Here is a 22490-nt window from a genome sequence, read left to right on the forward strand (position 1 = left end):
AAAGTTTTAAAATTATCTTGTTTAAAGGGAAACTGTATAGTCTGTGAACTGCTAATGAACTGGATTCAATGGATGGCAGAAGAGTTATTTGTTTTTTTTTTCCATATCCCTCATATTCCTTTACTGTTAAACTTTGATTTTTTTTTTTGGATGAACCTTTTAATAATGTTGTTTGTCAATTGATTGCAACTACATCTACTACTACCCTGGAAGAAAAAAAAAATCCAGAATAATTCTAATGTGGTGTTTTTTAAATTCAAAAATAATTTTAATTGTGACCCTTGTTTTTCATTACCTATTGCATCTTGTGTAGGATCGTGAAGCTTCAGATTTTGCACTGAGTAAAATTAAAGGTGCATTTTCTATGAAGAAATTGTGCAGAAATATATTTTGCCGGTAGGTGACACTCTTATAACATGATTGTTTCTTGATGCCCACTTTTCCTATTCGGGATGTCAGCAACTTGAATGGAGTCAAAAATTACAAAGATTTTCTAAGAAGCTGAAAAGGAATCTATGTCCCACTCATGCAAAAGCACCTCTTAAAATTATGTGATTTTATTTATGCTTGTAAAAGTAGCTAATGTAGCTTAGTAAGGAAATACGTGTTGTGGATATTTAGTTTCGACATCAAAGCGTGTTAATTTAGGGTTTTTTCTTTCTTCCCTAAACCAGAAAAAAATAACAAATATTATGATTTTATTTTCTTCCAAGAAAAATAACACATTATAACAGCTGAAGGATTTGTATAAAAGAATGTCCTAGGAACCTGTAGGAATATTCATATTCTGTTTAAACTTCATAATTTTTGAGGCTTCTATTTATGCGTCATTGATGTTGAGTACTTTATTCCTCATTACATGGAGAGGAAATTCAGGGATAGGGTTCAGTGTAATGTGGGATCTTGAAATCACTTGGTAGCTTTTGCAGTTGAATCTTTAAGTCCGTAATAATCCCTGAGATCTAACTGATTTATGAGCATAATGGGTGATGTTGGTGTTAAAATCAGTCCAAAATTCTGAGTTCTCTAGTAGGATTAGTGCCCAATCCCCTGAATTTCTTGTCACCAAAATTTCCATCCTTCTAATTTCTCTTATTTTCCACTAATTTCCTCTTGAAGTAAATAATAATGCCCATGAATTATGTGTGTGAAAAGTTATACGTCGCAGGGAATCATGCAATAAAAAGGTTAAAATGGCACCAAATAAATGTAATAGGTGTTTTAATTGCAACACCAACCTCTCAGTTCCTATATATGCTTATGTATTCCCATTTACAAGTAATAACAAGAAAAGTACATAGATGAGTAAATATAATCTAAAATGAACATGTAATGTTACAGTCATTGTATTTAGCATTGTTACATTGTTACCGAAAATACATACTTTAGTTTATAAAATTGGAACTCTTTATACCATGTAAATGTCACCTTATGTGAATGACAAATCTGAAGTTAGAGGAGAATTGGATAGGATATGCAAGGGAACAGTCTTCAAATGGAAAGATACGTCTCTCCTTTTGTGTGTTTTAGAAACTGTTTGAATTGTGCTACAGGTCAAAAAGAGAGCTCAGTCAAAGCAGGGTTTGTTAAGTGACATGTTCTCGAATGTAGTGTGAAACAGAAAAGGTAGTTCCGAACTAACTGTGAGGCAGCTTAGCTGGAAAGTGCAGCCAGTGAATGTGCAGGAAACACAGTACGAGGCATACTTAGTTATATGTCAGATCTTTATTCTATACATTTTAAAATCGTAACAAATCTGTGGGTTTAGGTTCATGTATGATATTCGCAAACACCAGGCTCCTCTTCTTCAAAGCAGTGATATTGATTCTTGCAGATGCCTTATGCTTCTGTACCGGTTATCTTTTTGATAATTGTCACAAACTCATCAAAGCTGACCTTTCCGTCCTTATCTTTGTCCAACAATTTAACTACATTATCAAGTGAGAATGAATCCTGTATTTAAAAATGGAAAAAAAGAAGAATGAAATAACTAGATTTCCACAACTCTTTTTCTATGAGGAATATTGCCAAGAAGTGATGCAGTCAGTAACAGTTGCTGTTACTTGAAGGTGTTATGGGAGTGTTGTGTTCACCAGTTTTACTGGTTAAACGAGAAATACAATGCCTTGCATCACCTGCCAAAAATATTAAAAAAGGTACAATAACAATTTAAGAAGTATCAAATATTACACAGACAGTTTGCTTTGGTCTTGTGTGTAAATTTAGAATTTAGGAAACGGAGCAGGTGCAACAGCTACAGTGCATACATAGTCACCAATAAAAACTAATATGCATACCATCTTCTACTTTATTAGATACTCATTTGGGCCTTGCACACGCTGCTGGAAAATGGGTTGCTACTTTCTTTAGGCTTTGAACCAAGACCTGAGAGTCTCTTTCCCCTCTCCTTTTCTTCTCTTTGCTAGGAATACTGCGTTTGCTGTTGAAAACTTCTTGCTAATGAATTAAACGTAGTTGAGGTTATTAGCTCCTTTTAATTGTCGAGTCTGGTAAGAGTGCATGTAACACCCTGATGCAGTGAGTATTCTGCCAACATCCCTGAGCAAGCTAATTAAATAATACAAAACCAGTTGAGGTTTATAATTTAAATGAAAAAAATATTTTCTTGTTGCTGTGCCTTTTTTTTTTTGTTTTAATTAGATACCTTATGTTAATGAAATTACTAAAATGAATTACTGTTCTCAAAATATTGGACAGTTTATTAGATTTTTGCATTTTGTTTCATTGGACTTTGTTACCCACTCCCTACTCAGATATCTGTTTGGAGCTACTGTTCATTAATGTGAATGCAGTTTTATAAGCTGACCCATATCTAAGGATTACTTATGGAGTCAGTGAAGCCATTTGGACACAATAACCTACCTTGCAGCACCAGTGGCTTATTGCCTTTTCCTGTCCATTTCTGAGGAAGCACAAGGAACTTAAGCAGAGAGCAACTCACCTTCAGGTACTGTGCAAATTGGTTCTGAAGGAGACTTTTCAGCCCAGCAATGGACAGTGCAGTGGTATTACCCTCCTTTAAGGCATACTCAGTGAAGTACTTCAGAAGGTTGTCATTCAGTAAATGTTCCATGTTTCTCAGATGTTTTCTTGGAGAAGACCTGCAAACAAAGCAGAGAGTAAGAATCCTGTGCATGAGTATTTTGAAATACATCAGACACCTTGTTCCTTAGTTTGCTGACCATGTGAAATGCTTAATACTTAGCCTAGATGAAAAGAGTTTTCTTTTTTTGGTTTTTCTCCAGTAAAACTGGATCAGTTCTTCCTGGCTTCCCCCCACCCCCCTTTACAAAAAAAAAGTTAGGTTGAAAGATTTGAAACACCCAATATGTTTAGGTTATGCTTACCTGACTCAAAATCCAGAGCTTTCAGATGTATCCAGCAGAAGTGACAGTCTCAGAGTGGGGCAACCTTTATAGTTGCTTGTGTGCCCCACCCTAATTATGAAACCAGCATTTGTCATTGAGTCACTGCACTAATTTTACTGTGTTTTCAATTGTCCAAGAAATAGGATACTTTGACCGTAGAAATGAGTAATACTTTTTTTTTTTTTTTAGTCTCTGAAATGCATCAGCATCCACCATTGCAGGTGATGTAGGTTTACTTGGTCATCTTTATAGGCCATCCTGGAGAGGTTTTCTCTTCTAAATTTTTGTGTGTCACCTTTCAAGGTGTACCACGGCCACAGAAGCCTGAAGCAGGCTCTTATGGAAATATGTATAATCTTTGTTACTTTAATAGACTTTTGGAAAATGTAAATATAAGTTTGTATTAAAAAGATACCAATAAATAAAATATGATGAAGCTACTTGCCCTTTGTGTGAGTTGATAAACACCAATGCTAAAGCCAGTTCTTCAAATTTTGTGCTTTTCCTTAGCGTAGGGAATGATGAATTTCCACTGGGATAAAAGTTTAGTACTACTATTAAGAATCAAAAGACTCCATGATGTAAATAGAAAAATACTGATGAATTCTAAATGGGATGAATCTAAGGTTCTAAACAATGGTTCTTTCTTGGGAGTATAATGTTCTGATGGTTCTGAACTCATGTTCCATTGATGATCTATGGTGTATTTTTGAGTGATATTCAGTCCGTGGTTGATGCTTCATAATCCAGCACTTCTGGCTTTGCAACTGCTGAGCTACTGGCTCTGGCTGTGGTTTCTGCATGTGGTTTCTAATCTGTCTCATGTCTACTGCTATCAGTTTTTGGAGCTTATCTCTAGGCTCACTTACTAGATCTTTTACCCTGTGTATCACTTACTGAGAATCAATCATCATTGCTTCACTTGTAATTGTGAGCCAAGAGCTTTGTGGGTGTGTAGGAGATGGATAGGTTGGAAGGGGGGTTTTTGGAACTGCAGATGTGTGGGTCTAGGGTTCCATGACTGGTAATGAGAAGGTTTCCTGAGAAGACTAGGCAAGCTTTGCTAGATAGATCATGTAGATATACACCTTGCATTAGCAGCCTGCTTGCAGGTGTTTATACTAATTTCCCAAAGTGTCCAAGAATATTAGAAGAGTCCTCCAGAGATCATATAATTTGTTCTTCCTTTTGCCCTAGAATGGGACCACTGGTATTTATGTTGGATGTCTGCTTAATGTATTCTTAAGTGCTTTAAATAATGGGGACATCACAACCTATTTATCTGGTCCATTCCTTGTGGTTTGTTATCTTACTGTTAGTCAGTATTACAAATGTCCACATGCCCTGCTGCACTTACACCCTTCTCTTCTCCTGTCTCCACAGACAGGGAGAAGAGACCTATTGTCTTCCTTTTTAAAACTGCCTTTAACATATCAGAGAAATCCCCTGTCCTCCTTTTTGGTTCAAAAATCCTTACTACTTTTGTCTTCCTTTGGGAGTACTGCTGCTTGGATCTGCTCATGCTTTCTTGACTTTTGCCAGTTGGTTCCCATCCCGCTTGAGATGTTATGTCCAAATCCGTACAGCTTTTTCACCACTCAGTACTCATGGTGTTGCAGATTTAAATAGTACCTGAAGCACTTGATTGATGAGGAGAACCCGTATGTCATTTTGCAGGGAGGTGGTAGGCTACAGGTCTTTGACAGTGGAAGACCTTGCCAAATTTCTTGACACTATTTCAAGCTTGTTGTAGGGAGGACAAATACACTGATTTCAAATTCAGCACAAAAGCTTGGCAATAGCTTGAGGGTCAGAGATCTGGGGTCAGCCATCCCCCGGTCCATCCAATCCAAATGAGAACTGAAGCTGGAAACGCACTTTCTCCTATGTTTGCTTTTTGGCTCAACAGGATGTCAGGAACTGCTGCTGCTTTCACTTGCAGAACCTCTTGCTGCTATGGTGGATGGTGGTAGCAGTATAAAAAAGTCTGAGAGTTCTGATCTAGAATGCATTGGATGGGTTTGGGTGTGTTTCATACACCAAACTGTGGCATGAACTCTATGGTCACTCATGACAATAAGATAATCCTAAATCCTATTCTCTTTGTCTTCTTTCTGCAAACAAAATGAAAACCAAACATCTGTCTCTTTCTCTTTCCATCCTGTTTTCCATCTTTGCTAGATGGTGGAATCTTACTAGTAATGCATGAGCAGGTGATCTGCTAAGGCTTCTGCTCTCTATCTGCTAACTCTCCTTGCCTACAGCTCGTGCCAGTGGTAGCCTCACCATGTGTACTGCTTTATCCCTTTTGGAAGCAGTGTCAGGAAGCTGGTGTCCCTGATGTGTATTGTTGACAATACAGTATTTGCAAACTTTTTTTTTTTTTAAGTATTCAGATGACTTGTCTTTACTTGTACCAAAGCACCTCCCTGTCTTGAAGATGTAGTAGTAAGAAGCTTAGTAGTATGGAAGCAGAATAGCATTTCGAGGGATCACAGCTCAAGGAATTCAGCACATCAGCCTTGTTAATTTGTTAAGGGTTCATTAAAGAACACCACCTAATTACCAAATAGCATAACCAGTTTTACTGAAACATCTTCCCATGAAGTGAGAGATCAATGTCTGTAAATTTAAACGACCTGATCAAGAGTTGTGGAAGAGTTGTGTGCCAAATCTGGGGGTGAATCCAATCTCCTCAGATCCGCTTTTTTCAGAAGGTACTATAATCTGTTAGAGGCTATCAGAATGAGAGTGACAGAGTTGGGATGTGTAGTTTGATCACCCAACTCTTTGCTCTCTTCTCTGTCATTTAGACTGCAGTGCCCTCCTCCAATAATTTTATGTGGCATCTCTGAACTCTATCAGAATCAGCAGAACAACACAGTTTGACAGGCCCCAGTACACTGTCCTTGCCAGAAGACCCCTTTGTAAGACAAGTGCTATTCTGAAATAGGTACAGTTCATACAGCACGATCCAGCAATGGCAGAATGAAATCCAGGGGTAAGGAGCTCTGACTGGTGACCAAGAATTTGAACAGAAGAATGGGAAGATAATATATTAATATTGCCACTACTAGATGATGCGTGACTAGCAGATAACAGCATTTATCTATACTAAAGAACAGCACTTGGCATCAAGATTTGATGTGTGTGCAAGTTGACTGCCAGTGTAGAGGCAGCAGTCCAGGTTTGTTTACAGTGTTTTGCTGCTTTTTGTTGAATGTATGACTATATATTATTCTTGCAGTTTGTAACACAATTCAATTGGTTTTGTCCCGGGCTAGAGAAATCATGTTAATAAGCACCATATCCTTTTGGAATTGACATTTTAATTGTACCTTAGATACAAAGCTATTAGTAAAAAAAGAACTAAGTTGATAGCGTGTTGTAAGTCTGTTTAGGGGTGCACATCACACATGTGTCCCTGTGATGATGGTGTGCCATTTTCTTTCAGTAATGGTGTCTGCAGATTCAAAATTCACTCAAAATTGGCTCTTGCTAAGTATTACACTAGTAAACTGGTTTGCTGGTATATTTGGAGCAAGCAATTCCAGTCACATTGGAGAATAAGAGAATACAAGCTGCAGGGATGACTGAAGTGTGGGCACCACTGTCAGTGATAGGAGTGGTGAAGCTTATGGCATCATAGTCACACGGTCTTCATGCACATTTAATAATGGGTTAAGTGGGATGGTAACTCAGGTGCTATGGCTTTTGCCCTTGTTGCATCCTTCCTGCCACCACTGATGGCTGAATGATATATGAATCTGTGCTCCTTGTTTACCTTAACATGCTGGATTATAAATTGGGTTGGTCTACTAGTGGATTTTTATGCCATTCACTAGCACTGTTGGAAGGGACAAGGCACCTTCCACGGGGGTGGGGCTGTCACCTGAGGGCAGCAACTATCTCAATCATCCTGTTTAATCCTCTGCTGATGGGTTAACACCCTAACCCTCCAGTATTTTTCCACCTTCTTCAGTATAATTTATTGTAGCAGCACCGCTGTTACTTGAGTGTCAGCCCAACTACTTTGAAGCTAGTTGAGGAATCTCTGTGAGACTTATGTTACAGCCTGACTGCAAAGCAGAAATGTCTGCTGTCAAGGTGAAGCTGACTATAATTGAGAACATATATTTGTGGATGTTGTGTGTTTGGAAAGAAATAACAGGAGGTGTTTTTGTGTTTAGTATTCACTTACATCTACTTGTATACTGCTTGTGCACCATCTCTCGCTTCCAGACATCAGTCACTAAATCAAAGCCCTTTCTTAACTTTGGTTACTTTCTGGAGTGGAAATAGAGAAAGATGATGGGACAATTTAAATAAATTGGACTGGATTAGGGACTCTCTGGAACATATGATTCCATGTCTGGTTTGCAAAGAAATCTTGCACAGGTGTCAATTAAGTTTGGTTTCTTATTGAGTAAAACAGCAGAGCAGTATTTGTGTAGGACCAATGTTAGTATAAGGAATGTACATATATCTATGCCTGTTGTAAAATACCAATCCACGTGCTGCATATGAAGTTAAATATGGGACATATACAATAATAAATCTGTAGGAATACCTTTTTTGAAATAATTGTACTCTACACCTTAACAAGTAATGAAAGCTGTGGAGATGCGAATGCCGGTCTCTACCATGATGTGTCTACGTTTTGGCTTACAAGGGCTTTGTCGTGGCTTGGCGAGTTGCAGGTGAGGCCTGCAGCTGCAGTCATCTTCAGACATTCTTGCACCATCTGCAAAAAGGAAAAGGCTTTAAAGTTGGGATGCTGATAGTCAGTCTACTACAGGGGACCTTTTTCAAGGTGTATGTTGGCAGATATGGGAACTAGCTGTAGTGCAAATAGGGAGTTGTGATAGAGCTTCTCAGTGTTGCCATTACCATGGGTTCTTACTGTCAGGCTAGGAGGAGGCAGAGGACAGACTGAGACAGAAGGAGCAGTTAAATTTTCTGAAAAAGAGAAAATAATTATGGGGAAGAGGTTCAGTGAACTCCACTACAGCCATTGTGGGGAACCTGGCGTTGCTTTGAGGTACGGAACTGTTAGATGGAAGTTGAGGATGTGTTATAAAATCCTTTATGTGTCACAGGTGATGCACTTCTTGTGTAAAAATTGCCATTGTTTTTAAAACCTCCAGTGGTGACATTTAAAAGGGTTGTCTCATCTCACAAAATAAACCTCAACTATATGGGTTATCCTGACAACAGTTTCTTCCAGACCCTCCCTTGTTATAATATGACATATACCTAATGAGACATTGAAGGTGTCTCCCTAAACAGGACTGGGCGCGACTGCTACAGGGTTGAATGATTTAATATGATGCATTGTTTGTAGGCAGGTTTAAATTAGTGATGTGTTATTCATTGTAGCTATATGTGTCAGCTTTGGCTGTCATATGTACACATCTGGCAGGCAAACTGGTATATCACTGAAGCTCCCTGTTATGTAGATATTCTATGTTACATGAGACAGTTTTGGTGGAGAATGTGTTTCAAGAAGAGGTTTTGTCCTCCCACTTTCTGAACTTTGGCTCATGCAACAGTGCAATAAGGTTGTTACTGCCACAGCTGAAAAAAAGGGCAAAGTAAGTATAAGTAAAGTAATGCTGTACAAGGGGCAGTAGCAAGTTTGTTATTTCACCGATGAGATTAAGTCTTAGCTGTCCTCTGACCTTGGAGATGCCTGGACTCTCTCTATGTCTCATCTGTATCTAGGAACCTTTTTTCATCCTGAAAATGATGCCAAGTTTTGTGCTTTATTTTCAAAGCGTTGTTGCTCAGCAATGCAAACCTGATGGACTGTTCAAAAGAGGTCTAGAGGTGCACCTAATAAACCACATAGTGTAGGAATTACTTGGCACCGAGATGCCTAATTCCCAAAGTGTGAGAATACTAGAAAGAAACTCCTTTCCCCAGCTTTCTGCTTGCCTAGAAATACCTATAATCTGTTTTCGTGCAAGTCTAGGACTACTGTCTGTCAATGTCTTAATCCAGCACAGTCCTACTAGTGAGTCAGAAATGTCATATCTGATTTTCTCAATCCTGGAAGGATCTAATCCATGATGTATTCTTACAATTTATTTAACATGATTTGATAGATAAGGGGCCTGATATCATGTTTTTTTAAAGAAAGCATACAGCTTGAGATGGTATAGTGATGTGATAGGATACTCTTGGTTTTCTTTGTGTGCATGTGGGGAAAATAGGGAATCCTGAGTTCTGGCTTCTATGTCTAAAACAATTTTGCCTTTTATGTTAAATAGTAGGAGCTGGGAGGATGAGGATTCTGAATTTTTGACCACTTGTGCCTCTGTGCACTCTTGTGTGGATGTCTTTGTATACAGGGTAGGGACAGTGGGCTGTCAGCACAGTTGCAATGCTCAAGGCCCTAGAAATGGGGCACAGAGGTCTTTTTGTCAGAATTGTGCTGCAATGACACTCTAGGTCACTGTGAACCTGCTGCAGCTGTGCTGGCCTCACTGCTGAAATAGAATGGAATTATTGATACAGTGCCACAATACTGAGTAAAGGTGGTTGTGCTGGGAAATAACAACCTGCTTTCCTCCAGGAACGGGTGTGTTTGGGGAAAACAGCAGCAACCATGAGAGGTGCTCTCAGAGAGAAAGAAATGTAGGTCATTTTGCAAGGCTTCTTTGGTAGCATCAGCTGAATCTCTCTGTTCAACTTCTCTGCCTTCAGCACTCTATAAGAACCCGATCAGCCTTGCTGGCCTGGTTGGACTCAGCAGCACAAAATGTGGAGGCAGAGGAATAAATAGGATAGTGGTAGGAACCTTGGAGCTCTATTTGATTCGAAGAAGTGCTTATATGCACTGGTTGCTAATTCTCAGATGTCTGCAAGTGTGCTGTGCCATGTAAAACCAGATTATTAGTGGTATTCTGGGATACGTTTTATTATCAATGTGAAATGTAACAAAAATGATGTTACGAAGTAACGGCTTTACCTTTGGCGTATAAATCTCTCATCCGTTAGCACTTTGTGCTCATTTGTAGATATAATAGATACTTACTAAATTATTTCCAAAGGAAGACTGTCAAAATGTTCTTTAAGTAAATCACCATGCATTACTATTTCACTTCTCTCTGATATGAGAATTTGGGACAATGGCAAGAAAAAGCTGCTAGAGAAGTCTCTCCCATCCACCCGCCCCTTTTTTTGACCAGATCAGGAGTTACCCTGGGACATGAGGGAAAACCAAAGATTAAATCAGAGGGAACTAATCAAGCTTTTGAGAAGAGTAGCTGTTGTCTAACTAACAGTATAGAGCAATCAGTTGTCTATATATTTTATATGTGATTGTGGCCTATTGAAACTAAGGAACCTATTGCTACTTAACAAAAACTGTAGTCATGAAAGGATAGTACTTGTGTACCTACCTTAATTTTAGATTTTCTAATTACCTAATGTGATTACTAAATCAAAGCCAAATTATAAGAAAGTCAATGAGTAACAGCGGTAGTAGTTTGGAAATTCTCAGTTTACACAATGCATCAAATGAACAGTTTCTAAACAACTGTAAAACAGAACTTCAAAGAAGTAGATTTGCATTTTCTTACAAACCAAAATTAACAAATTATCCACGTCAGTCACAAGTCATTTCTCACTTTTGCTAGTGAGGAACCCAACTATGAATTAAGTTAAATTTAAGATTCAACCTTAGAGCCAGTTTCATTTATTTTAGGTTAGTGACTAGTCTTACCTTTAACACAGAAAAGCTTTGCTCTTTGTTTTTTTTTTCTTTGCTGTATTACACAGAGGTTCACAGCTAAGCTGTAACAAATTACAGCTTTAACAAGTTTCTTATGATTTGGAACCAAAAGTGGAGAGGATTTTATAAGAAAGTTTTTAAGTGTCTTTAGCTAATAAGGATGTGTACCAGGTGCCATGTGGAGCTCGACCTTAAGCCTAGCATCAATTTGGTGTAGACCTGTGTAACACCAAGACAGCTGTGCATGCTATGTGGCCTTTGAGTGTCAGAACTGCCAAAGCATCAAAAAAAGGAGAAACATTGGTTTTCCTCCAAGACATGACTAAAGTTGATTTTTCCCATCACCTCTGCACACTCATCTTCTATTATCCATCACATCCTAGGATTAAAAAGCACTAGTACCTAGCTATGAAGAATCTGGAATTATGCATTTGAAAATAAAGAAAATATATGTATTAAAACATTTGGTGATTATTGCATTGCAGCTAAAAGGTAATGTAGATTTAATTAGTGATGGCTTCCATTTGGTTTATCATTTGTCTTGGCTAATTACAGAGAGCCTACATAGGGATCAGAGACATAACTTGCCATGAAACTGCTAACATTGGTCTTCACTGATGAGAAGGAAGCTCAACAGTTGCCCAAGAGCCTGGCAAAAATGCCAAAGCTTCTGTATTGCTCAATCTTTAAACTGAAAAATAAGTTTTGACAAATCACAGCAGGCATGCTGTGTCTGCAAACAACAAATCGGCAGCCATTACTTTCTTGCACAGCTTGACTTTGTGCAAAACTTTTTTTGTCTTGTGTCAGAAAAATATTCTAAACATTCTCAAAATAATCCATTTTAAGTAGGGATAATGAGAGTTTTTTTCAAGGTTTGTGTTGTCTTGCTGTTTCTCTCACTGTGAATGTGAAATTTTAAGTGATGGTATGCAGAAACTGTGAATTCTGTAACGCCAAATAAATTACTGTTTTTTAAATTCAGTGTCAATGGCAACATTATGTGGTGAATATATTTGCATTAGCACCTCCTCACCCAACTTAACTGCTTTTCATCTGTGTTTTCTGAACTGGAACTTAAGTGACAAAACACATTTAATTGTCTCTATCTCTTGGGGGGATTTGAGAGCCAGTACTTAAGCAAACAACTGGAAATGTTCCTAAAAATTCTTTCATCAGTGAATTTATTTAATTCCTCCTTCATTCTACCACGTCCTTGCAAACTCAGCAATACCTGAAGCTTGAGTGACAAGTAGCACTGGGAGGACTTTTATTCAGGATAATGAATTAATAGGAAAGAACTCTGTTTTCCTCTTAGAACCCAGATTGAACTGATGAAATGGATTAGTGAAGTGAACACACCTATGGTTGTCTCACAGGTAGGCAGTGTGTTTGATGTTCTCCAGTGCATTTTATGGTATCGCCTTTACTTAAGAAAAGCACACAGGGTCAGACCACAGCTCCATCTAGACCAAAGGCCCATTTGACCCATCACCTGTTTCCATTGGCATCTATGAGTAACTATTTGTGGAAAAAATATAGCAGAGCAGGTGTACAGTGATGCTTCCTCAGTGTATTTCTCATTTCCTACAACTTATAGCTCAGATGTTTTCAAGACAGAGAAGAGCTGAAGACCTAAACTGCACAGTAAAAACTGTGGCCAGCACAGATGTAAGAAGCATTAGAATAATCTCCTCTCTTGTGCTTTTTGTTCCTTTCGTAATGGCTAATAATGTTGAATAGTTTTTGACTGTTACTGCATGTTGAACTGACATCTTCATAGAACTGTCTGTTGTCGTCTCAAGGTCCTGTTCCTAAGGGGCTGTGATCAGCTCAAAACCTGTAACTGTGGTGTGAAATTAAGCTTGTTTTATCCTCTGTGCATGTCTTTATGTTTGATTTTGCTGAATTTCACCTGACATTTTAATCTTTGATCGCTGATTTTCAGAAGGTCCATTTGTGATCCTTTGTAGTAAGGTCTCATTTCTATTACCATCAGTAAATTAGGTGTGATCAGCAGGCTGTCACCTACTGTTAATTCTTTTTTTACTTTTTATCAAGTAAGTTGAATGTACTATTCCTGGAGCCTTGTTCAACTCGTCACTTTCCTCCGCTGTGAAAAATTGCATTGTCTTTTACCCTTGTACTTTGTTTTAGCTGTATTTTGTGTGTGTTAATCCCATAGCTCCTTAGTTTTTATGAGTCTTTGATGACTTAGATGCCTTTCTAACATCTGTTAGAAATCAAAGTGGACTTTAATTATCAACCAAATCTCCCTTATCCATGTACATTTCCTCTGAAGAGCTTCAATAGCTAGGTGACGGACAGACAACCTCCCTTTACCAAATCTTTGTTGGCAGTATCCGAACCTGTTATAGCTACCCAGGTGCCACCTACTTCTGCATTTTGTTAAAGGTTCTGCCAGGTTGCCTGGCGCAGACATCAGGTGTCTCAGACTAGAGATTTCTACGTCTCTTCTGAAGCATTTGCCACTTGGAGTCTTCGGGTGACAAGGCTGATGAGAGGTTGTTCACCACAGTTACTAGATCAGCTATTGCATCATCCAGTTGCTTCAAAATTTAGTACCGTCAGTTTCCAGTGATTTTTTACTGTTTTGTCTATTTGTTTTGTAACCACTTCTTTTAACACTTCAATTTGAGATGGGCACATCAGAGTATCCCATGAAGAAGGTTTTTTAGCTTGGGAATGTCTTGCAAACTCCTTGACAGTGCACAGAAGCAAAATGCTATTTTTTTAATGCCATGGCCATAGCTTCTTTGAATATGAGTTTTATTTTTTTAATCCTGATAATTGATTAGATTTACAATGGCAGATTTTTTTTTCCTTAAATGAAAATGAATGAAAGATAACTTACTCTTAGTTATTGATACCTTTTACAAGTTGCTTCTCTAACCTTTTCGTGGGGAATAATGATTTGGTATTTATATATTCAACTTAAAAGTATTTGTGTGTCTTTATCTTCATTTGGACATAGTTTTTGTGAAGGATACCTTCTTGCTGCTAATAATCTCCCACTTTTTTATTTCTTAAGATATTCTTCATAAGGAGGATTTTTTCTAGATAGAATTGCATGTTGCATTTTCAGAAAGTCTTTGACCTTTATGGTACTTACATAATGAATTATGTGTAACTAATTGGAAATCAAATAGGAAAATTTATGCTATGTACAAAACAATTTTCTGGATGAAGTGGATGTAGGTGCGTATCTTTCAGTGTCTGATTTAACAAGCAGAGAATATTTATTTTATGGAGGGGTATATGCCCAAGTCTGTCTTGGTACTGCTATAATATATTTGTATAGTGTATCACTTCAGTATGAATGATGAGTGCTCCAGGGTTGGTATATGTAGTGTTGACAAAGTCTGGATGTGGAAGGGCCATTCACAAAACCATCTTGTGCAAGCAGGTGTATGTGTTAGGGCAGAACAGCAATGCCTACTCCTGGCTTAGACACGGATTTATGGCTGCCATGTATTTTGGCATGATTCTCTGGCTGGAATGTATCAGCCTCTGGATGTGCTCCGTTCCCTACGAAGATAAGCACTCAAGTGGCTCGCTGAAATTTTCCATCTGAAAACTACGCAGCCAGAGTTACGTGACGTGATTCCCACGCACATGGACTAACTTCGAAGCACTGTGGTAAACTAGTTCCTCACAGTTATCCTGTTTGGCAAGTTAAAAACATAATAGTGATCAACGAAGTAAAGTAGATGTGGAAGGGGGTTGTCCAGATCCCTTAATACCATGATTATATTGCTGAATATAACACCTCCAAAACACCTCCTCCCACTCCTCTAGTCCCAAAAAAACACCTACACAAAGAAGCTTGCAGAAATTGCGTATTAAAAATAAATAAATTAGGAAACATAAAATAGATTACCTGTATACCACAGTTCATATGTGGAAAACTACATGAAGTCACCTTCAGCATTGTGAATGCCATTTCCATAGAAGTTTCTGCTACCTAGATGAACACCCAAGTTACGTTAAGACACTGGCCTTGTTAAAAGCTTACCTGGGAATGTGTGAGTTTCTCTGTCCTTGGCTGCCTTGTTTCTGAAGTGTAGGAACAAGATGAGGTGTCACAGGAATCTTGGTTCTGCTAGGTTGAACAAATCACTTCATCTGCCTTGTTTTTGTCATACTGAATGGAGTTAATGAAACACACTTACCTTTGTATAGTGGCTTGATACCTGCAAAGGAAAGGTCTGTGCAGCCCCTGAGAATTTCCACCATTTCCTGAACAGCCTTGCAGATATCCAGGAGTGAGAACTGGAAATGAATCTGTGCCTAAGAGCACATGGGAAAAAAAACCAAAAAACAAAACCCCAAGGAATTTAGATTAGTTGCATAGTTGTACTGGAGGGTGGATTTAATGAGATGTGAATGGTCTGGTCATTATATTCTGAACTATGTAATTTTAATTAAGAATAAAGAAAAACTATCAGCCAAAGTTTTATTTTTAATAAATACTCTCCCCCTCCATCAAATTACCTCTTGGAGGCAAGGTAGAAGAATAACACAAAGGTTCCCCCAAAAGGAAGACTTTTTTATTAAATGAGCTTTCCTGTTTTCTTAATTCTTTATTTATTTGTCTCCCATCCTTGACTTGCATGTGGTGATAAGTTAGTTCATACTGTGCAGATAGGCACTGAACAACAGAACTCCTTTTGCAGTAGATTTGACAGTGATTCCCTGTAGGCCTGTCCTTTTAGACTAAAAATTGTTTCTCACACTCTGTGACTCTTCATTCTGCCATTGGAGCCATAAACTGTTAGAGGTGCAGGTGAAGGATAAAAATGATTTTTGTGGGAGTGCCATTAAATAACCGATTACTTGGTGAGGTTGTAGCTGTTCTGTGTTGCTTTGTACAAGAGCTAGTTGCTGTGGTAATTGCATGTGATGTGACACTGTGCTGGTTGATGACAGACTAGAACTTTTACTGTGTGGCAATATCTTTTGCTGGTTGCTTGGTAAACATTTGTAGCATTTGAGTGGATCACTGCATTATCTGTCGAATTGATCTGTACCTGGCCACCCACACTTTTCACAGAGGATGTCTGAATTATACTGGGTGTGTTCATCTGATGTCATACTAATTGAATGCCTACTTGATTTGTGGTATTATAAAGGTGACATTATTCTATAGATGTTACTTTCTTAGAAACATTATTTGCAAAATATTTCCTGTAGGATTTCACCATCTTGTTGCTAAATGAGAAATGATCTGAAGATCCATTTCTCATCCTCTCCAGCCATCTTGCTAGTGGTTCTCCATATGCATGCACACATCCCCTCTGCTTCTCTCTTCTTACTTCCTTGCACCTGCCTCCTCCTATCTGATTACATTTTAAAAGTATGTACCATATTAATCTCTAAAAATGAATATGTAGATTTGCATTTCTGGTTTTATGACCTGTTGGCAAGCAAGAACTGCACGGGTATGTCTGCACTGTCATGTTAACTCTAGACCTTGTTGTTGAATCCAGGCATCCTAGTGATGCTCACTGATGTCTTGTTGGGGGAGAAGGTGGTTAGCGTTTGAGGCCTGTTGATGTAGGTGCAATTGGTCAAGCCACTTGTCCTCTTAAATGCAATCTGTACTTGACCCCAGATACTTATATAAACACAATTAAGGAAAGCAAATTACAAAGAATTTGTGTTGTTTATGTTGAAGGGGATAGAGTTGATGTGCTAAGGGGAGGATCACAAGGAGTGATGAATTAAATTAAGATCTGGATAGTGACATTTATCAGGTTTTTGAAGGAGGCAGAATGGACAAAGCAAGATAGGAAGGATCCTGCTTGAAGGAAGACGTATTTTCTGCTTGAAATAAAAAAAATATTTGGATTGTAGGTCATAAATCTTCCACCAAAATTAAGATTCTGCCAGGCAAGATGATCTTTGGCCAGCTGAAGCTTTCTTGAAGGGAAATATCAGGAAATTATTACATTTAATGTAGAGCATGTGACTCAAAGCATCCCTGAAATGGCTGGCAGAGGTAATTAATCTCTGCTATGATATTAATACATATAATTGCTTTTGATTTTCTGAAGCTGATGAGATGTGTACTGCTGTTGAATAGACAGTATTGAAGATGCCAAGATACTTTTTTGCAAGATAATCTAACTGGTTAAAGTGGTTAAGTTGTATCGTTGTAACTATCTCCCTATGCTCTCTTCCTTTTTTTTTTTTTTTCTCTATTACAGTTTACAGTATTCTTAGGAAATCCTTGAATTAAATGTCAGTGCTTTGATTACTATTGTATGATATCCAGCAGTTGTTTTAGTTCTTCCAGTTCCCCAGCTGGAATGAGAAATGTTATGATGTGTGTGTGAAAGGGAGGATAACGACTCAGAAGTAATTTCCACTACTGCTGTTCACTTCATGGGAACAAAAATCCCATTACCTGTTGCTGGAGAACTTTCCAGGGACTAGGTGTCCATTCAATATGACTAATGAGGTATCCAGCATTCAGATTGTTCTCTGTCGTTTAGGAAAAGTTACAGACATGAAAAATGAGATAGACCAAGGTACTTTTATGATCTTGAGCATGCCATGGAGGACAAGTAGTAGTAGTTAAAATTATAGTGACTGTGCCAGAGGCTTTCTGCCTAGAAATTCCCTGTTACTGTGTGTCTGTTCTGCTTTTAGTCCATAACATTATTGTTACTTGAATGTCTCAAATGAGTAAATTAAGTAGGAGGACCACTAAGTTATGGGGTGGCCAACTTCAGTTCTACACATACTTTCATTTTGTATGCTTTTGTTATGGGGAACCGAGTGTTACTGGGTAGCAGAAGTGAGTGAACTGGCATGACATTTAAACAGGAGTTGAACCAAACCAGGATCTTCCAAAGAGGAAGAGAGAAGGAGTACAATGTAAAAATGTGTATAAAATATTACAAGATATCTACATCGTAGATATGTATCTCTATTTAAACAGTAGAAGTGGTCTGCTTGCCTTCCAAAAACAGTTACTTTACCTTGCACAGTGTTGTTCCTGGTTGTGATCCTTTGTGAGATGCCATTTCAAAATGCAAAAATGAAAACAAAAAGAAGAGGAAGCAAGAAGCATGTCTATACTGTAAATTAGTATGAGAACTACTCTAACCATCGTTATCTACATTTCTTCGCTATCTACATCTGTCTTCATTTCTACAGAGTTACAGCTTCAATGTAAAATAAGAATTCAAAACAAAATAGACTTGCTCATCAGACAAATTGCTTCAATTAAAGGTTACAGTGATTGGCATGAGCTGGTTGTTTTGTATGGTTTTGCAAAGTGGACTCAGCTGAGCTGCTTGTTAAAGAATTAGATTGGCACAGGATTTTGGCACTGGGAGTAGAGCAACATTTACTTTCACAACTGTCTGCAATTGTTTACAACTTTGGTGGGATTTTTTTGCATAGATATGCAACCTGCAAAATACCTTGTAGAAGTATAACATGTTTGCACAGCAGTGCTTTTAAAACATTTCAAGATACTTTTTCACTGCTTTGCCTTTATTTCAGGTCTTGGATCATACATTGTTTTTTTTCTCTTAGAAATTAAGAGTTAAAAAATACGCATATTTTTCTGAGTGTGTTCTTTGTTTCTTCTCTTCAGCTGATGTTCATAAAATGCTCACATATCAGAGATCTTGATTTAGCTCAGCTAATAGAGAATTCTCTTCTTGATGCAGAAATGTCAGGTTTTAAATTCTGGTGTCCGTTTTGAAATCATTAAAGCTCATGGTTTTCCACTGATCTTTGGGCATAATATGAAGCATCATATCCCAACTGGAAGGAGTGGTACTGGGCTGCCTCCTGTATATCTGTAGCACAGAAATCCTTATGGAGCTAGAATCCTTTATTTCTGTTTCATTCATTTATTTCATATTCAAAATATGGCATTTTCTTGTGGCAGTATCAAACAATGTGATATTATATTTTTCTGCTTTGGTTTAAAACTTCAGTTTAATCTTATATTAATCAAACACACTAACAGAAGGTAGTTGGTGAAATCATCTTAAATTGCATGAAGTTGTTAATATCAGTCAAGCATGTGTCCTCAGGTTATGTAAAGATGATCTATCAGGCTGAATCACAGAATAAAGCTCTTTCTCTTAAAACAGAAGTTAAATGACAAAAAAACCCAGTTATGTTTAGGTTTGTGTTGTTATAACTGACATAGATTTCAAGCTCTAGATAGCATTTGCACTTCTTTCTTTCTTCTGGGTGTAGATCTCTTGAAAACTTCAAGTCTCTTTTTCAATATCAAAGTACAGTATTTACTGTTACCTTAATTGTTTTTCTATTCAAATAGCTATGCTTTTCAAAGGATGCTTTACCATCCTTACCAACATATAAAAGAAATAGTACACAGATGTATTGTATTTCCATTGCAACAACTGTTATATTCTACCGTGTGAACATACCATTTCAATAAGTTTGTGGCAAATGTGCTTCTGCACCTGTCTTGGCAGGCCTGAAAAAGGAGGAGGGCTTCCAAAAAATAAGTAGAAACAAATGACTCTGGCTTGCTGTTCTGATTAGCATTTGTAGTCAAAAGAAATCTTTCAACTGATCCAGGACCTTTCCAGGTGTTTCTCAGCTCTGAAGTTAGCTGGGAAGTTTAATACCACAACAAAAGTACCTTCCAACTAGAATAAAAATTAAAATAGGGCAATCTGTAATTTTCTACTTGCTGCCCACTCACTTCCTTTCTAAAATAAATGACTCAGTTTCTGCATCCCTGATCATCAAGTACCAAATCACCACTGGGCAGATCTGGAACACGGACAGGGTATCAGGATGATTGGTGACACCATTCTGTGAGAAGAATCAGTGGGTGGAATCTAGGCAGTCTTACTTAATTGCAAGTCTGGAAGTGGTCTCATTATGTTAGGAAATGGGATGGCAAACAGTTGCTAGTTCTCCTCATGTTCCCTTTGAGGATATTGATTTTTATGGCAGATGAACATAGTTTCTTCAATAAATACTGGGACAGTGCAGGTCATGGTACTGAACATTGCCTGGAAGCTGATACCAAAAATTCTCCTTAGTGAAGGTCTGGAGTTAGTGAGCACTTTGAAGTAAGCAATTTTCCTGCTTACTTTCCTTGAAGTAAGCAATTCTCCTCTGGTTTGATTGCTGAAGGCAGAAATAACTGATAATGAAGTGATCTTAACTAACGCTATCTTGTTAATGAATGAGAAATAAGTGGAATGGATGTCTGCTCGTGTGTGGTAACTCAGGGTAGAGGAGGTGCAGAACATGGTAGACAGTTTCGAGGGTAAAACAAGTGCTGTCCTTTGTCTTTACTAAGGTCAACCTCGCATCTCCTTGGCCACTTTGCATAGTTTAGCTAGTAGGGCTTGTCTGTGGCCGAGTCTTCCATGGCAGTTGCCTGTAAGATATAAAAATTCTCTGAGTCAGACACCATCAGGCATACTACTGATTAAGCAATCTCAGGCTGTAGGTGTTTGATTATCCCTATCTCATCTGGGCTGTTTGATGAAGAGAGTGCCAGGCTCTATCTCCCTCTCTAGGTTCTTCCCTCTGCTTTAGAACGCTCAGACACATAGACTGCATTCATGCCTTCCTCCTTCTGATACATGTCATGTGGATTAAAGTGAATTTGGTAAGGGCAAAATTTCACCTAGTAGAAATTTTAGTTAGAGAAGTCCCCCTCAAAGGCAGTGACAGAGTTGTGATATTTTTAATAGACATATATTGTAGGAAGGGAAGGTTTTCTCTTCGCTACAGATGTGCTGATCTTTCTGAAATTAAATTAATGAGTATTTAGTCATTAATTGTAATGCAAGCTGGCATAGTCCAAACCCCGAGAATACTCTTCCACTTTCTTTTAGTTACTCAAGTCTGTGGCAAATCCTGCCCTTCCTGGCATAGCGTGACTGGCAATTCCAGTGTATTTTTATAGCCAGACCTGTTCCTTTTGCCAATACTAACTGTCTGAAAATTTGCACTTGATTAAACCTTTAAGCTGATTCTGGGACATGTGGTTGGAATAACTAGAATGAGTTCTAAAATGCTGTTAAGCAATATCTATATGGACTTTGCATATCAACATCTTCATTAACTTTCTCAGTTCATTGCACTATACTTATGAGTGATTAAGCACTGTTTGAAAAAGAAGTTACACCCTTTATGACTTTTTCCTGAAGAAAATGTTACAAAACATTCTGTACCAGGATTTCTGCTTATTCAGCCAGAATCCTTCTTAGAGCGTTTTTAGGCTTTAATTAAATAAATGCTCTAGGGCAATTACTTAACTCTAAAATATGAAACAACGAATCTCTGGAAAAGAGGATTACCCACACTGGAAAATGGTTAACAATAACATGCTATGGGATTTTAAGAGTTCAAGAAATTTAAGCTGTTATTTATTGGAATCATAGAATAGGATCATGGAATAGTGTGGGTTGGAAGGGACCTTCAAAGGTCATCTAGTCCAACGCCCTGCAATGAGCAGGGACATCTTCAACTACATCAGGTTGCTCAGAGCCCTGTCCAGCCTGGCCTGGAATGTCTCCCGGATTTGGGGCATCCTCCACCTCTCTGAGCAACCTGGGCCAGTGTCTGACCGCCATCATTGTAGAAATTTTTTCCTCATATATTTGAATACTGTGGTGTAGTTTAGTGAGGAAAGTAGAGGACAAGATTTTTCTAGCTGGTTACTCATATCACTATGTAGCTGCATGTATCAGCTATTGATGATTTCTGCTTTGATGTTATACGTGGTGGTGGTCATCTTTTTGAAAACAAACGTTACTTCAGTCAGAATAAGGGAGAGCTGAATAGTCTGAGATCTGCAAGTGGCTTTATGGAAACTAGTTCCATCCTAGAGGGCTGAGTGCTTTAGATAGGTGGGCAGTGATGGGATTTGCTTGAAACTAGGATATCTGTGGGGGCCAGTGGAGTAAGGGATTCTGGCAGATGTGTGATTACTGCACCAGTAATGAGAATTTAAAATCTCTGATTTTTAATAATGGGAAAAAAGTCTTTTTGGTTTACTTGCCAAGCTGGAAGCTGTCTGTACCACAGTTAGTGTTGTATCTGTCAATTTTTTCTTTACAATGTTTGTACTGTTTCTAAAATTTTAGTATAAATATCCCATTTGTAGGTGGCTTTGTCTGTTTACTGATAAACTTGTGATTTAAACAGATCAGATTGAATCTAGCAAGTACTGACTAGTCCTGTAGAGGAATGATGCAAGAGTCAATAAAATAAATGGTTCCTCTCATTTGGCCTAGGTTCTTGTCAGTTTCTGTTGATTTTTTTTTTTTTTTTTTTTTTAATAGCTGTGTTCATCAGGGATTCATATTCACCGGTACCTG

General features: G+C 38.1%; 1 protein-coding gene and 1 long non-coding RNA gene across 8 annotated transcripts in view; one reads left to right on the forward strand and one right to left on the reverse strand.

Annotated features, from left to right (window-relative positions):
* The window catches only part of CTPS2 (CTP synthase 2), a 78635-nt gene that overhangs the window by 31129 nt on the left and 25016 nt on the right, over nucleotides 1–22490 (forward strand). The gene's annotated exons all lie outside the window — the stretch shown is intronic.
* Nucleotides 1343–3449, reverse strand: LOC139827022 (uncharacterized). Its single transcript, XR_011737200.1, has 3 exons — nucleotides 3369–3449; nucleotides 2963–3122; nucleotides 1343–1953 (listed from the first exon to the last, which is right to left on the reverse strand). It is a non-coding gene; the product is annotated as an uncharacterized lncRNA (long non-coding RNA).

Source organism: Patagioenas fasciata, chromosome 1 (genome assembly GCF_037038585.1).
Source record: "Patagioenas fasciata isolate bPatFas1 chromosome 1, bPatFas1.hap1, whole genome shotgun sequence".
Taxonomy (NCBI): Eukaryota; Metazoa; Chordata; class Aves; order Columbiformes; family Columbidae; genus Patagioenas; species Patagioenas fasciata.